General features: G+C 41.9%; 1 protein-coding gene across 4 annotated transcripts in view; it reads left to right on the plus strand.

The window, feature by feature from the left end:
- The first annotated feature begins 1,304 nt into the window (after window positions 1–1,304).
- Window positions 1,305–16,981, plus strand: part of LOC109888433 (sn1-specific diacylglycerol lipase alpha) — a 53,279-nt gene continuing 37,602 nt past the window's right edge. Inside the window, exons 1-2 of one of the 4 annotated variants that reach the window (XM_031813302.1) lie at window positions 1,305–1,910; window positions 1,987–2,095. The gene's annotated coding sequence lies outside the window, so the exon portion shown is untranslated. Of the gene's footprint in view, window positions 2,096–16,981 lie in introns of all 4 variants that reach the window. The other 3 variants (XM_031813283.1, XM_031813292.1, XM_031813298.1) reach the window with 3 other exon arrangements.

Below are 16,981 nucleotides of genomic sequence, written 5' to 3' on the forward strand. Positions count from 1 at the left end.
TCTATTCAGTTTGCTGCAGCTAGCGACTGGAACGAGCTGCAACAAACACTCAAACTGGACAGTTTTTTATCTCAATCTCTTCATTCAAAGACTCAATCATGGACACTCTTACTAACAGGTGTGGCTGCTTTGTGTGATTTATTGTTGTCTCTACCTTCTTGCAATTTGTGCTGTTGTCTGTGCCCAATAATGTTTGTACCATGTTTTGTGTTGCTACCATGTTGTTCTTATATTGTGTTACTACCATGCTGTGTTGTCATGTTGCTGCATTGCTATGTTGTCTTATAGGTCTCTCTTTATGTAGTGTTGTGTTGTCTATCTTGTTGTGATGTGTGTTTTGTCCTATATTTATATTTATATTGTTTTTATTTTTAATATCAAGCCCCTGTCCCCGCAGGAGGCCTTTTGATAGGCCGTCATTGTAAATAAGAATTTGTTCTTAACTGACTTGCCTCGTTAAATCAAATAAAAAATAAACATGTTTTCTGGGCCTGGATGCTTTTGTCTTGTTTTTGACAATTAAATTATAACATTTTAAACCTTTTATCACCACTGTAGTAATGCATTAAGGTGGTTACCTCCATGTACTAATAATACTAATATATGGGAGGAAGCAGGATATAGTAGGGTGACTTAGAGTAGGTGGAACATCATGGCAGATGCCTATAGCAACATTCCTGCATTCCTAAAACACACAGCAGTAATGTACGACATTAACAAGCATGGCCAGCAGGGCTCAGTCAATACTCAAATAAATGGCAATGCAATGCCAATGCCAACAGTCAGGTTTTGTGCCTATGTGCCTTGTAGCCTATACTGTAAGATGGGCTTATGCGTTATATACAACAAACTTACAACTCTGAAAATCAGTATCCATTTGGGATATCAAGTAGGACTATTTTCAACAGTGTCGACATTACTAAGAATGAATATTTCAGCCAGCTTATTTCTATTTTAGGGTGATGCCTGACAGTCTGCCATGGACAGATGACCCAAAGCTGTTGAGGTCGCAGCAGACTGATGGCTATGGGGTAGCCTTCCCAAGTTGTGTAGTCTAATAGTGTTAGCCTATTAATGGAAAATGCATTTGGCTAATTATGTGCTTGTAATAATATTTGTTTTGCTGATATTTTAAAGAAAATGTGGTCTGCCCATGTTTTGCATTTAGAACCAGTCTGAGCGCAGGGCACATCTATTTAATAAAAGTGTAGCTCAGGAAATGACGCGGGTCCACGCCCAAACTCTACAGTTGGAGATTCCTCGATATTCACAAAACACCAGTCGTGCATTTCACAGTATGCCAGCGGTTTATACAGTGCATACAATCGCCGAAGCCTGCGTGAACGACGCAAATCCAACTGGCTCTATTGTAGGGCGATGGATGACGTAAAGTTCCTACGTAAATGACGCAGTGGTGATTCGGTGTTTGATCCGCAGCTGCGGAATAGGGAATGGGAATAGAAACGACGTATCTTTTCAGGGGTAAAAAATTGGTCTGTCGGCTGGTATTACAACAACCAATTTCTTGGGACCAGCTACTTGAAGTAGTCTGATTGGGTTCGGGAGTTATCCGGTTGGTTGTCACATGATACAATATAAAATGATTGTGTAGCGATTTATTTGTTCAACTTCACTCTCTGCTGGTGAGAAACATTGTATGGATGAACCTCCCGGCTCTCCTACATGGCGTGAAGAGACATCGGTCAGCGGATAATCTACATATCGACGACGTGTTGCAATTTATCGATGAATTAAGACCTTGAATTCCAAGGCAGACTAAATGGAGCCCGTGTCTGCACGGTTTTGACTGTAGGTTAGGGTATGATCCAGCTGCGACCCTTATCTGATTGCCTGGCCCGGATTCCAGTGGAACCTGTCACTTGAAGTACCGTGGTTGGATTCATAGGGAGGTACGTGTGTGTTCTGCCAGCCACAGTTCAGCGCAATATTGTCGCTGCGGAGTTTTACAGGGTTTATCCCCGACAGAGCACTGGTCCAGGTCCGCGTGGAGGTGAGCTCGAGGTGGACAAGCGTAGGATGGGAGAACGAACAGAACCGATGCAGTGGGTCTTGGCAAGGCATCGTCACAATACAGGTGAGAAAGAAGCCCAACGGCGGATCAATGGGATGGGAGGGGTGTAATACAGTGACAGCGTGAATTTCTTACCTATATAGACAATAACATTTTCTAAAATATCAACGGGGGTAGCAATATTACTCATGCATTTTTTCTTAGCTTTACCTACCTTGGTGATAAGGAAGAGATTAGGCAAATTCGGACATTCGGTTATATGGCTCAACAATTCGTGGCAGGTCCATTATTGATTTAAGGAAGGCTCAACCCACAGCAAACCTTGCAGATTAGGCTAGATGTATTCAAACCTTTTCTCGACTATGTCTTTACTCCTTTATTATTGCATCATTGTGGAGTCTTTCTGCAGAATGTCCAGTGTTTTTGCATTCCACTCAATAACCCTTCAGGACTGGGCAGGCTATGATGCTCATGTGCAGGCATGCAGCAGGCGGAGAGAGACTGGATAAAGCACATGTAGCTCAATGGGTGAAGACTGAGCCTTTTATCAGCCTCATAGCTGGGCCTACAGAGATAAATGCTTGTCGTACCAATAGAATGAATGCCCAGTCACAATCACTTTATTTCCATGTGTGCCAATATAGCTTCCCTAGGAGTGCCAATATAGCTTCCCTAGGAGTGCCAATATAGCTTCCCTAGGAGTGCCAATATAGCTTCCCTAGGAGTGCCAATATAGCTTCCCTAGGAGTGCCAATATAGCTTCCCTAGGTGCTTTGCATGTTTTCATGAAGGCTCGAACATGGACACGTGAATCATGTAAGATATGTGAGTTTGTATTACAGGTGTATGTCTGTGTATCAAGCATGATCTGTTTGCAGTAGTGTAAAAGTGATGATGTTCTGAAAGTTGTGACTACTTGGAGAGAGTTGTTATGACTTGTGTAATACTAGAAGACAAAAGCCAGTGGGCAGAGAGATGCAGTGTACATGGATTACGGTCACATTCAAAGTGTCTTCAGTGGATTTGAGACCCAGTTTGCCCCCTAAAGCTGGTTTAAATCCCTGTAGTAATCTCGCATTCAGACTCAGTTTACCCAGGGGCGTGTTCATTATGCTGATTCTGTTGCAAAGCATTTCTTAAACGGAAGCAACTGGAACATAACGGGGCGGGACCTACCTGAAGTTGTCCAATAGAAACTCAAGTTTTTTTTTTTTTTTACTGCGTTACAGTTCAAATACTGTAAAGATATAAGTTGATCTTAAATAAATTAATTAGGCCCCAATCTATGGATTTCACATGACTTGGAGTACAGATATGCATCTGTTGGTCACAGATACCTTTAAAAAAAAGATAGGAGTGGTGTGGATCAGAAAACCAGTCAGTATCTGGTGTGACCACCGTTTGCCTCATGCAGCGCAACACATCTCCTTCGCATAGAGTTTGTCAGGCTGTCGATTGTGGCCCGTGGAATGATGTCCCACTCTTCAATGGCTGTGCAAATTTGCTGGATATTGGCAGGAACTGGAACACGCTGTCGTACACTTTCATCCAGAGCATCCCAAACATGCTCAATGTGTGACATGTCCGGTTAGTATGCAGGCCACGGAAGAATGGGGACATTTTCAGATTCGAGGAACTGTGTACAGATCCTTGTGACATGGGGCTGAGCATTATCATGCTGAAACATGAGGTGATGGCGGCAGATGAATGGCACGACAATGGGCCTCAGGACCTCGTCACGGTATCTCTGTGCATTCAAATTGCCATCGATAAAATGTGATTGTGTTCATTGTCCGTAGCTTATGCCTGCCCATACCATAACCCCACCGCCACCATGAGGCACTCTGTTCACAACGTTGACATCAGCAAACTGATCACCCACATGACGCCATACACGCTCTCTGTCATCTGCCCGGTACAGTTGAAACCAGGATTTGTCTGTGAAAAGCATACTTTTCCATCGTGCCAGTGGCCATCGAAGGTGAGCATTTGCCCACTGAAGTCGGTCACGACGCCAAACTGCAGCAGGGATGACGAGCACTCCGATGAGCTTCCATAAGACAGTTTCTGACATCTTGTGCAGAAACTCTTTGGTTGTGCAAACCCACAGTTACATCAGCTGTCCGGGTGGCTGGTCTCCGATGATCCCGCAGGTGAAGAAGCTGGATGTGGAGGTCCTGTGGTGGAGTGGTTACACGTGGTCTGTGGTTGTGAGGCTGGTTGGATGTTCTGCCAAATTCTCTAAAACAACGTTGGTAGCGGCTAATGGTAGAGAAATTAACATTAAATTCTCTGGCAACAGCTTTCGTGGATATTCCTACAGTCACAACTGCACGTTCCCTCAACTGTGGCATTGTGTTGTGACAAAACTGCACATTTTAGTGGCCTTTTATTGCCCCCAGCACAAGGTACACCTGTGTAATGATCAAGCTGTTTAATCAGCTTCTTGAAATGTCACACCTGTCAGGTGGATGGATTAGCTTGGCAAATTAGAAATACTCACTAACAGTGATGTAAACACATTTCTGCACCAAAGTTGAGAGAAATAAGCTTTTTGTGCATATGAAAAATGTTTGGGATCTTTTAGCGCATGTTGCGTTTTTTATTTTTTTGATCAGTACAGTTGAAAACGTTCCATTTGGACTAATAATTACGCTGCAGTACTGTGGCTCTGCTGCTTCTCTACCTTAACCTGTCCTCTTCTCACTGCTTTCTTTAATTTTCCTTCTCAACCTCTTTCCAAACGTTTATGGAACAAGCTTGATTGCAATACCTGAGATGAGACTGGAGTGTGTATGTGTGAGATGTACATTCATGTTGCACACGCACAGATCTGTTTCCAGGAGAGGTGCTATTGAGATTTTGCTTTGGTCATTTCACAGCAACCACTCCCTAGCCAATAATTCCCATCACAACATACAAGTGTCACATTCTGGACTTCAGGACAACAATCTACACGGATTTCTCCAACATAAGATGAAATCTAATATGGGAAAGAGCACACTGGTGGTATGGCCATATTATAAATGAAACTGCTTTTCTCAGACACCTGGTGTCCCTGTTTGACAAACACAACCATTTAAAAGCCTAATAATCCATTAGATCTACAGTAGGGGGCTAAGAGGTTCCTAGCCACAGTACAACAGAATACTGTCCGTTTTGTTTACACCTGCTTCTACTTACTCCCTCCCTGCCGACTCCTCATCCCCCACAGAGTACCTCTCCTCTCCTGACGGTTGTGTCTTTCACAAAGTGTGTCTGAAATGGCACCATATTCTCTATAGAGCCCTACAAACCCTGGTCAAAAGTAGTGCACTATAAAGGGAATAGTGTGCCTCTTTTTGACAACCTTAATGTGACAAACCACATATAATGTATGTCATTGACGGTTTTTGCATTAAAAGAGGGATAGGTTTTATCTGGAGTACTGTGATGGTCATGGCATTTTTGGACTACAAAAAGACTGTAAATGATTGACTTGTGAAGTAATTTGCAGCTACAGTTTATTAGGAGCATATCAAGTCACATATGGTCATACATTAGGACCAAACATTTTGCAGAAGAAAATACTATAAAATAAATGTATACAAATACTGAGCTATATTGTATGCAACATTTTTGAGGGAAATTATATTATTTTTTGCAAATGCATTTTCTCAGAGAAATATATTTAGTTTAACAAGTAATATTTATTCTAAAAAAGGTGGTCAAAATTATTGCTTCCCCTGTTGTCAATACCTCACCCTGCTAGAATAACAGCATTGCGCCTTTTTGTTTAAATGTTTTCAGATATGAGAACACATTGGGAGGGATCAGTCTTTTTTCCCTCATCTTTATCAAGGGTGACAATAATTATGGACCTGACTGAATGCTACATACTGTATTGGTTTTAGTGTGTGGTGGTGAAAGGAAACAGGTGTTTGTGGAAGCATAGGGGGAAAACTCCCAGTGCGTAGTGTATTTTGCGAGCCCAGCCTTGCGGTGTGAGGACTGAGGAGGATATTAGGGGTGAAGTGTATTGGTGAGGTGTTCGGCATGAATAGGGGAGAGATTGGGACATTATCGAGAGTCCACAGGGGGATGTTAACCCAGGCTGGCAGAGCAGTGCAGTTGCAGCAGGGCCCTGTCTCTCCCTCCCTCTGTCTCTCGGCTCCCAGCCCTGTACCCGTCTGCTCCAGCCTCCATGTGCAGCTCTCTCCCTTTCTGCCTGGGTCAGTGTCACACTATACACAGAGCTTCTATCTTGTGAGTTCCTATATACTCGTCACATGTTCTCCTCCTCCGTTTCTTCTCCTAGTAGGCCTACTCCTCCATTTTCCTCCTTCACCTCTCTTTTATTACGACATCCTCATCCATGCACCATCCAGCCTACCTTTAACATGAAATCTCTAGCCTATCTCTCCCTCTTTTCCTGTCTCATTTATTTGCTTTATCCATCCATCTTTCTCCCTGGACTCACTTCTTCTCACTCTACCCACACGCTCATTGTCTATTCATATTTTAGAAGATGTTTGTGACCGTGAAAACAGTGTCATGCGTTTGCACCATTTCCACAGTGATGAAACCTACATTTTCTTTCTTACCCCCCACCCCCCCTCCCCATTCTTTATCTAGCTAATCCAGGTTCTGGTTTTGGCTTCATGCCGCTCTTTCCCTTTTTTAGACTGAAAGCCATGTGCCACTCACTCCCACTCTCCCTCTGCCTCTTTCTCTGTCTTTCGCTCACACTCCCGCCCACTCAATCCCTTTCACCTCTCCTCCCTCCACACTCTATTCTGTGACTTTGTGTGATAGTATATGCATTTGGATGTATGTGTGTAAATATGAAGTTCAGATTGTGTAGCCCACTTGTTTGTGTGTACTCATTATGCATTATGTGCAGTGAAGTCTCTGTCTTTTGAGTCTGATAAAAAACATGAGCTGGAGCACACCCAGAGAACATTATTTTATGTAGAGATGCTGACTAACGGAGAATAAACTATAAGATATAAAATAGTCGCTCACTCAATATATTAACTCGGCATCTGAAACGTTGGTGATTTACCCAATAAATTACTGGGAGTTATATATATATATTCATTTTGATGTCTGAGCCTGGACAGAGAAAATAGAGCCTTCCTGTCTCATAAATCAGGGAGAAAACACACAGTTCTATGAGAAGAAATTGCATTACTGTTTTTAAGGATTTATTAGAGGTATTGGATCAAATGTATTATTACAGTTGTTCAATGTCAGTGTTTTCTCTAAATAACTTACTTGAAAGTGTAACAAAAGTCCTCCCATTATGAGGATAACGACACTAAGCCTTTTGCTAAAATGTTTTATGAAATTGAAGAACACTGCCTCCTGAGTGTCATCAAAGTGTCAAAGATCCACCAACATATATTACAGAATGAGGTATTTTCTGCATATACATTGTTCTTTTGAAGGGCAAACCCACTTAAAATGTATGCCAAACAAAAACTATTGATTTTAAAGTTTATCAACCCATACTATTCTATGCACAAGGAGTAATTCAACAAATGTACACTGAACATTTTACAAAACCACATTTATTGAAAGAACTAAGCAAAGATGGTAACATCATTTAGGTAAATGGTCACAAACTGAGTGATATTTCTTTTCCAAAAAATGTCTGCTCCAAATTCAAAGATGTCTTCAGAAAGAATGGGTTGTCAGCTGTGATGTGACACCTTGCGTTTGAAAGAATCTCAGTACAGCAGTGTTAAATACAATAGCAGAAATTAGAGTACTACATTATACTCTAATCTCTACTTTTCTTTACTCTACTGTACTCTACTGTCCAAACCTGCGACACATAGACGTCTATGATTTGTTCAGATTTGGTCCAATCATGGACATCTATGTTTAGGCCAGATGAAGGTTGGTCCAGACGTCTGTGTTGAAATAAACTCTGCTCCAGACTGGACCAAAAAACTATGACTGTGGACATTGAAATCAAGGCCAGGGTGGACTGACAACTCTGTCCGGTGTCGGTCGGTGCTCAGTGGGTGAAGATGCTGGTTACAGTAAATGGAATGAGAGGGAGGTCATGGGTAGATGTCAGTAAGAGCTGGGAGAGGTGACATGCATTGGAGAGCGAGGTACGTGGTCAGTTGCACAAATGAATGCATTCAACCAAAATGTGTCTTTCACATTTAAGGGTGCAATATGCAGAAATCACTCCGCCATTTTGAACCAGCGACCTTTCTGTTACTGGCCCAACACTCTTAACCGATAGGCTACCTGCCGGTAGGGGTTGTCCAGAGTTTTCACATTTTTGCTTTGATGACCAGATGACGGAAATAGAAAGAGAACTGTTATCAGCTGAACATAACAGTATGGCAGTGGAAGGGAGGACAGTAGCAACTGTGGTTTGTGACTGTTAGGATTTCCCAGTGTAGCCAATTTAATTGCAGATATTCTGTTACCGATTTTGTAACACAATTTCAGTTTTTAATAACCAAATCATTCATAAACAAAATTTATCATAGTAAAAACACTAGCTAATTGATAGGTCTCTACCTTCTTACTTCTGTGAACTTTAATTATTCTCCCTTCTCATGAGGGAGAAACATTTGAAAATATCTTTAAGATATGTGGGGTTTTGGTAATGGAATTTTAAGGCACAAGGCAATGTTTCTTAAACTACTGAACAAAAATATAAATGCAACGATTTTACTGAGTTACAGTTCAAATAAGGATATCAGGCAATTTTAATTAATTAGGCCCTAAGCTATGGATTTCACCTGACTGGGAATACAGATATGCATCTGTTAAAAGATACTTAAAAAAATAACATTTGGGGCATGGATCAGCAAACAAGTACGTATCTGGTGTGACCACCATTTGCCTCATGCAGCGTGACACATCTCCTTAGCATAGAGTTGATCAGGCTGTTGATTGTGGTCTGTGGAATGTTGTCCCACTCCTCTTTACTGACTGCGAAGTTGCTGGATATTGGCGGGAAGTTGAACACGCTGTTGTACACATCGATCCAGAGCATCCCAAACATGCTCAATGGGTGACATGTCTGGTGAGTATGCAGGCCATGGAAGAACTGGGCTATTTTCAGCTTCCAGGAATTGTGAACAGATCCTTGCGACATGGGGCTGTGCATTGTCATGCGGCGGATGAATGGCACAACGATGGGCCTCAGGATCTCGTCACAGTATCTCTGTGCATTGAAATTGCCATTGATAAAATACAGTTGTGTATATTGTCCGTAGCTTATGCCCGCCCATACCATAACCCCACCGCCACCATGGGGCACTCTGTTCACAATGTTGACATATGGGTGAGTATTCCGCTCTCACACACCATACACGCGGTCTGCAATCTGCCCGGTACAAGCAACGTGCCAGTGGCCATCAAAGGTGAGCATTTGCCCACAGAAGTGAATTAAGACACTGAACTGCAGTCAGGTCAAGACCTGGGGAGGACAACGCGCATGCAGATGAGGTTCCCTGTGATGTTTCTGACAGTGTGTGTGTACCAGTGTGATGTTGTTCCCCTAGATTATGCACCAAGTTGCACACAAGGACCAATTCAAATAGGCCAGGTCAAGAGGGGATGATAATAATTCTGTGTTTTTTTTATTTAATTACAGCTGCATAGCTAATGTTTTTCTTTGGTGTACAAACACTTTTTCATATCAATATTGGACATGTGATTGTAAAAGTTTTGTATATTTTGGTTTTGCCCGTGGGTTATCTGTATTTGCGTACCCCCTTGTTCTCTTTTGCCTCACCTTCGGCTAGCAAGGTGCCTGAGAGCTAGGACTGTGCCAAGGGTTAACGTGTGTTGTCTCTTCGTGTGCAGGGCAAATAAAAATTATTCCACTAGCAGAACTTCAGTTGTGGCAGCGTCCTAATTAAAAGTACACAACAACGCAGAACGAACCACGCTACATATGCAGAAATTCTTAGGTTGTGCAGGTGTCCGGGTGGCTTGTCTCTGATGATCCCGCAGGTGAAGAAGCTGGATGTGGAGGTCTTGGGCTGGCATGTTACACGTGGCCTGCAGTTATGAGGCCGGTTGGACGTACTGCCAAATTCTCTAAAACAACGTTGGAGGTGGTTTATGGTAAAGAAATGAACATTATAATCCCCTGGCAATGGCTTTGGTGGACATTCCTGTAGTCAGCATGCCAATTGCATGCTCCCTCAACTTGAGACATCTGTGGCATTGTGTTGTATGACAAAACTGCACATTTTAGAGTGGCCTATTATTGTCTCCAGCACAAGGTACACATGTGTAATGATCGAGCTGTTTAATCAGCTTCTTGAAATGCCATACCTGTCAGGTGGATGGATTAGCCTGGCAAATTACAAATGCTTACTAACGGGGATGTAAACAAATTTCTGCACAAAATATGAGAGAAATAAACTTTTGTGCGTATGGAAAATTTCTGGGATCTTTTATTTCAGCTCATGAAACATGGGACCAACATGTTACACGTGTTTATATTTTTGTTCAGTGTAAATGTGTTTTGTGTTTTTATGATACTTTTTTAAGACTTTTTCTGGTAGATGTTTTCTAAGACTAATTTTTCATATTGTTTGACAAGAAATCAACGCCTTTGTTTACACTTTTTTTTTTTTGGGTAACATTTTACATATATTTAAAAATATATATTCCTTAATTCCTCAAATGTATATCATAGTTTTCATTTGACACCCAATTTGACATGCTCCTATGAACTTAACATGTTGGTGCTCATGAGTCATTTTACATGGAAATGACCCCTAGCACTGGTTCCAATGCTGTTTAGCAAACTCCAGGGGCACTGAATAAGGTCAATAACATCAAGAATTTTATCAAGTACCATGACATTTTAACCAAAATCCTGGTTGCCTCTGCCAGAAGACTGAAACTTGTGAATCTTCCAGCAAGACATTGACCCCAAGCACACATGTCCATAAGTATAGAGGAAGGATATGGAGGAATGGTCTATGATCAATCCCAATGGTTTCTTAAATCTTATAAAACATTCTAGAAAAAGGCTCAGCGTTGTTATCCTTGGAGGGTGCTGTATTTTTGAAAACTGGGGGATCCAATCATTTTGAGCCCTTTTCTTTTCGATTTTTATTTTTTATTATTTGTTCAACAAAATCTCTTTGAGAAATTATATTTTTAGGTCATACAATTGTTTGTATTTTTGGGGCACACATTATAGCTCAGTATTATTTTTATACTGTATTTTTTTTGCTTGTCTTTATCAAGGGATCCAATAATTCTAGATACCACCATATACACAGTCCCCTCCAAAGGCATTGCGATGAGGTGACAGCTATCTTTCAGATTAAGTGTCAAAGAATGTCAACCAGCCATACCGACAGAGAGGCTGAAGCATTGGACTGGGGATAATTGGACTGCATTTAAATAACTAATCTACTAATCACACATCAAATGACTTACCAATATACCTCCATCTATCCTACCTCCTCAAATTCATCAGGCCTCAAATGGCTGTGAAATGAAATGTGGGTCCAAGATAGTGCTGATGGTTTGGAGTGGGTGGGTTTGGGTCATGGCCTCAATTACTTTACTATGATGAGATTTTCTATCAGGTAAAAGGCCACCTAGGGTGATAGGCAGTATGTTTACAAAATACCTCATTCAATTTGATAAGAAGTTAACCTGATTTTTACCAAGCTTTTTGAAGATGAATTTTCTCTAATGTTTGATTTTAATAGTAGGCCTAGCCTATATGAGAGCAGCCTTTTTCTAACCTCACCTGAAGGAAAGCTTTACAAATACCACCATTTAGAGCTTTATGACAGTAATGGGAGTGATAACCTGGTTTGTTTATTTTCAAACCAGTTGTATTGCTCTCTGTGTTTGCAGAGATGTCCTAAGGTCCAGAGACAGTCTATTTGCTTTTATGGGCGAACCCTCCTGAGTTGGCCTAAAACGGAGAGATAGAGGGAGGCAAGATGTTTGCTTACCAAACTTAAACATGAAGCATCACTGTGTGACCCACTTACACTTGACCTGATGCAAGTGGCACGTGGAGACTGCCGCAGTTAGACTCAAAATGCTGTATGAGACAGGAACAGTTTGATTTAATGTGCTGCATAAACAAGCTTGGCACAATAAACCTGCTGTAACTAGTATGTGAAATAGGGATCTGGTGTTAAACCTACTGTCAAATGTAGTATAGCTCACTAAACAAGTGGCCATGTAAAATAGTTCATTGTGAACATGACTTTACCCATCTGTATGGGCTATTTTTATTTATTTCACCTTTTATTTAACAAGGTAGGCTAGGTGAGAACAAGTTCTCATTTAAAACTGCGACCTGGCCAAGATGAAGCATAGCTGTGCGACCAAGAACCACAACACAGAGTTACACATAAACAAACATACAGTCAGTAACAAAATAAAAATAGATCTATGTACAGTGTGTGCAGATGTAGGGAGGTCGGCAGTAAATTGGCCATAGAGGTGAAAATAATTACAATTCAGCATTAATACTGGAGTGACATATGTGCAGATGATGATGTGCAGGTAGAGATACTGGGGTGCAAGAGAATCTGTGGGATGATTTGAAGCGGGCTGTCCATGCTCGGCAACCATCAAACCTAACTGAACTGGAGATGTTTTGCAAGGAGGAATGGTCCAAAATACCTTCATCCAGAATCCAGACACTCTTTAGAGGCTATGGGAAGCGTCTAGAGGCTGTTATTTTAGCAAAAGTAGGCTCTACTAAATATTGATGTGATTTTTCTATTGGGTGCCCAAATTTATGCACCGGTCTAATTTTGTTTTGATGCATATTGCAAATGTTCTGTTAATCCAATAAACCTAATTTCACTACTGAAATATTACTGTGTCCATCAGTTATTTGATAGATCAAAATGAGACGTGACAAGGTTTGCTGTGTCTGTCAGCGTAGTGTCCAGAGCATGGAGGCACTACCAGGAGACAGGCCAGGAGACGTGGAGGAGGCCGTAGGAGGGTAACAACCCAGCAGCAGGACCGCTACCGCTGCCTTTGTGCAAGGAGGAGCAGGAGGAGCACTGCAAAATGACCTCCAGCAGGCCACAAATGTGCATGTGTCTGCTCAAACGGTCAGAAACAGCCTCCATGAGGGTGGTATGAGGTCCTGACGTTCACAGGTGGGGGTTGTGCTTACAGCCCAACACCGTGCAGGACGTTTGGCATTTGCCAGAGAACACCAAGGTTGGCAAATTCGCCACTGGTGCCCTGTGCTCCTCACAGATGAAAGCAGGTTCACACTGAGCACACGTGACAAATGTGACAGTCTGGAGACGCCGTGGAGAACGTTCTGCTGCCTGCAACATCCTACAGCATGACCGGTTTGGCGGTGGGTCAGTCATGGTGTGGGGTGGCATTTCTTTGGGGGGCCGCACAGCCCTCCATGTGCTCGCCAGAGGTAGCCTGACTGCCATTAGGTACCGAGATGAGATCCTCAGACCCCTTGTGAGACCATATGCTGGTGTGGTTGGCCCTGGGTTCCTTCTAATGCAAGACAATGCTAGACCTCATGTGGCTGGAGTGTTGTCAGCAGTTCCTGCAAGAGGAAGGCATTGATGCTATGGACTGGCCCGCCCATTCCCCAGACCTGAATCCAATTGAACACATCTGGGACATCATGTCTCGCTCCATCAACTAACGCCACGTTGTACCACAGACTGTCCAAGAGTTGGCGGATGCTTTAGTCCAGGTCTGGGAGGAAATCCCTCAGGAGACCATCCGCCACCTCATCAGGAGCATGCCCAGGCGTTGTAGGGAGGTCATACAGGCACGTGGAGGCCAAACACACTACTGAGCCTCATTTTGACTTGTTTTAAGGGCATTACATCAAAGTTGGATCAGCCTGTAGTGTGGTTTTCCACTTTAATTTTGAGTGTGACTCCAAACCCAGACCTACATAGATTGATAAATTTGATTTCCATTGATCATTTTTGTGTGATTTTGTTGTCAGCACATTCAACTATGTTAAGAAAAAAGTATTTAATAAGAATATTTCATTCATTCTGATCTAGGATGTGTTATTTTAGTGTTCCCTTTATTTTTTTGAGCTATATATATTTATTATTATTAGTTATGAAATTGTGAAAATTTTAATATTCCACCCATGAGGCCACTAGGTCATTTTAATACAGGAACGGGTTTTCATAATTGTTTTGAGTGACATCACTGGACAGACAAAGCATTATGCTGAAGAGGTTCCTCTGGGTGTGCTGTGTGGGGAACAAAACATTTCTCACATGCAGGGACTTGTCATACAAACATTCCACAAAACACATGTTAGTTGGATTCACAGATCCAAATTAGATTCACAGATCCAAATTAGAATAGATTGTAGTAGTGAGAGATTCTATGACTCACAGTTGACAGAAAATAGAGAACTGTCTTGCAGAGTGGCCTGAAACCACATACACAATACTACATTTCCCCAAAGGGACACGATAAAGAAATTCATTTAATGGACTGTCGTTTCTCTTTGCTCATTTGAGCTGTTCTTGCCATAATATGGATTTGGTCTTTTACCAAATAGGGCAATATTCTGTATACCACCCCTACCTTGTCACATCACAACTGATTGGCTCAAACGGCTTAAGAAGGAAAAACTTTCCACAAATTAACTTAACAAGGCACACCTGTGAATTGAAATACATTCCGGGGGGCTACCTCATGAAACTGGTTGAGAGAATGCTAAGAGTGTGCAAAGCTGTCATCAAGACGAAGGGTGGCTACTTTGAAGAATCTCATGTATCAAATATATTTTGATTTGTTTTAACACTTTTTTTTTTTTAATACTACATGATTCCATGTGTGAAATGTAATTAATAGTTTTGATGTCTTCACTATTCTACAATGTAGAATTTTTTTTAAATGAAGAGAAACCCTGGAATGAGTAGGTCTGTGCAAACCTTTGACTGGTACTGTATGTTCTCTCTTCAACTTGTTTTGGGACATTTCTAACAGCTTAATATGGTCTCTGCATTTCCAAGCTGAAGGTGCCATCCACATTCCTAAAATGTTCTTCTTTGAGGTCTTTATGACCTGGAAGTCTCTTAGTCTCGCTGAGTCTCTTAGTATCACTCAGCTTTCCTGCCATGTTGTTGATGCTGAGTCTGTTGAATAAAATGGCTCATTATTATATCCATACAATATTTCTCAATTATTTCTTCATGTTACACCACGAAAGAAAACGCTTTCAAAAGTTTTCCAATTCAACAGAACCCCAGTTCTACCTACCAAAGTGCATTTGATAAATGTTTACCCAGTGTCTTACACATCTCTAGGGTGATGGATGCCCTATGCTAAGCGCATGTGGTTGCCTGTGGGTTTAAGACATGCACTGATGAGAATGATTAATATCCTTGTTTTGAAGCTACAGTAGAAAAACCTATTTCATCAGAGGTCACTGGCCGGCTGGACGGCGGAACACTGCTTGAGTGGGCTCTGGGGAGGTCACTGCCATATGGGAGGGCTTGGAGTTTGACAGTGGATATTACTGTGAGATGAGCTGGGTGTTGTCAGTATGAGCACTAATGGAGTACAGCCAAACCAAGGAGTATGGATCAGCCTGTTTTGTAGTACTTGGGCTTACTATTTTTTTTGTATCATCAAAGGAATTTATCCCAAATGAATTCTACTGTATGGCTGTATTCCATACAGTTTCTATGACCTGGGTATTGTGGATTTGTGTTGACTGGCATACAGTTACACGTGTAGTTCCTAGAATAGCCTACCAGTTGGCAAAGGAAAGCTGTTTACACCTGCCATTAAAATCCATACTCTTTGTTAGAGGCCCTAAAAGGCAAGCAATGTTAATAGTTAATATGTAACCTATTACACTTTCTGAAAGACAAAGGGACAGTTAGGGGTTTGAGAACAGAAACTGCTTCTCCCTACAATTGTATTTTATTTTTATTTCACCTTTATTTTACTAGGCAGTTCAGTTAAGAACAAATTCTTATTTACAATGACTGCCTACACCAACCAAATGGGACTCCCAATCACAGTCGGTTGTGATACAGCCTGGATTCGAACCAGGGTGTCTGTAGTGACACCTCTAGCACTGAGATGCAGTGCCTTAGACTGCTGCGCCACCCGGGAGCCTTCTTCTCCGTCATCTCCTCCGTCAATACCTGTCCCAGACTTTTCTAAATCTAGGCCTAAACAGATTCAATAAAAACACATGGGCTTATTGGTATGGGAGAGTGTGCTGCTTCACTGATCCTATTACTATAGCCTTTCCAATTAAAGTGGTAGTGTGTTCCACTGGTAAGATTCCCATGGGGACTGCAACCTGTATCTAGGCTATAACACACGGCCTGTAGGAGAGGAGGGTTTGGAGTGATGACGTCACTGTCTCAAGTGGTGGAGGACAGACCTCCTACATTGTGGCACCTGCTATATGTCATTAATCTAATTTTGTTTTGGCCTAAATGACAAGGGATTTACTCTTCCTTTTTCCCCCTCTTCTCTCATTCCCCTCCTCCTTCCCTCTTCTCTATAATGTGAGTCACACCCACAGGAAGCCATGTGGCAGAGCAGTAATGTTGTCCTAACCTGTAGTGAGACCATATAGACCTGTCACACTGTTTTACCCAGCCTTTATTGAAGCATACACTAGAGATAGTTGTCTTGAAAATCATGGAATATGTAGTTGCTGACTTTCTCCAGTTTTAGAATCCCTGCCCCAACGCTTTATTTAAGTTCTCTATAAAAATGAGACACAAACTTGGTACACTGTTACACTAGGCGTTCCTTACATGGTTTTAACCATCTGCTACCCATGTGTTTTGTGACTGGACTTTGCTTCTGTTTTGACCAAATATGCTAACGGCATACCACTATAAGCTAAGGCTAGCCACCTCTCCAGATCCCTCACGCTCTCCCTCTCTTTTACTTCAGTTCAGTTTAGGCCTAAGGCACTTTTGACTTGTTTTAGACTGCCCTTTTGGA

The sequence above is a fragment of the Oncorhynchus kisutch genome, linkage group LG3 (assembly GCF_002021735.2).
Source record: "Oncorhynchus kisutch isolate 150728-3 linkage group LG3, Okis_V2, whole genome shotgun sequence".
NCBI lineage: Eukaryota > Metazoa > Chordata > Actinopteri > Salmoniformes > Salmonidae > Oncorhynchus > Oncorhynchus kisutch.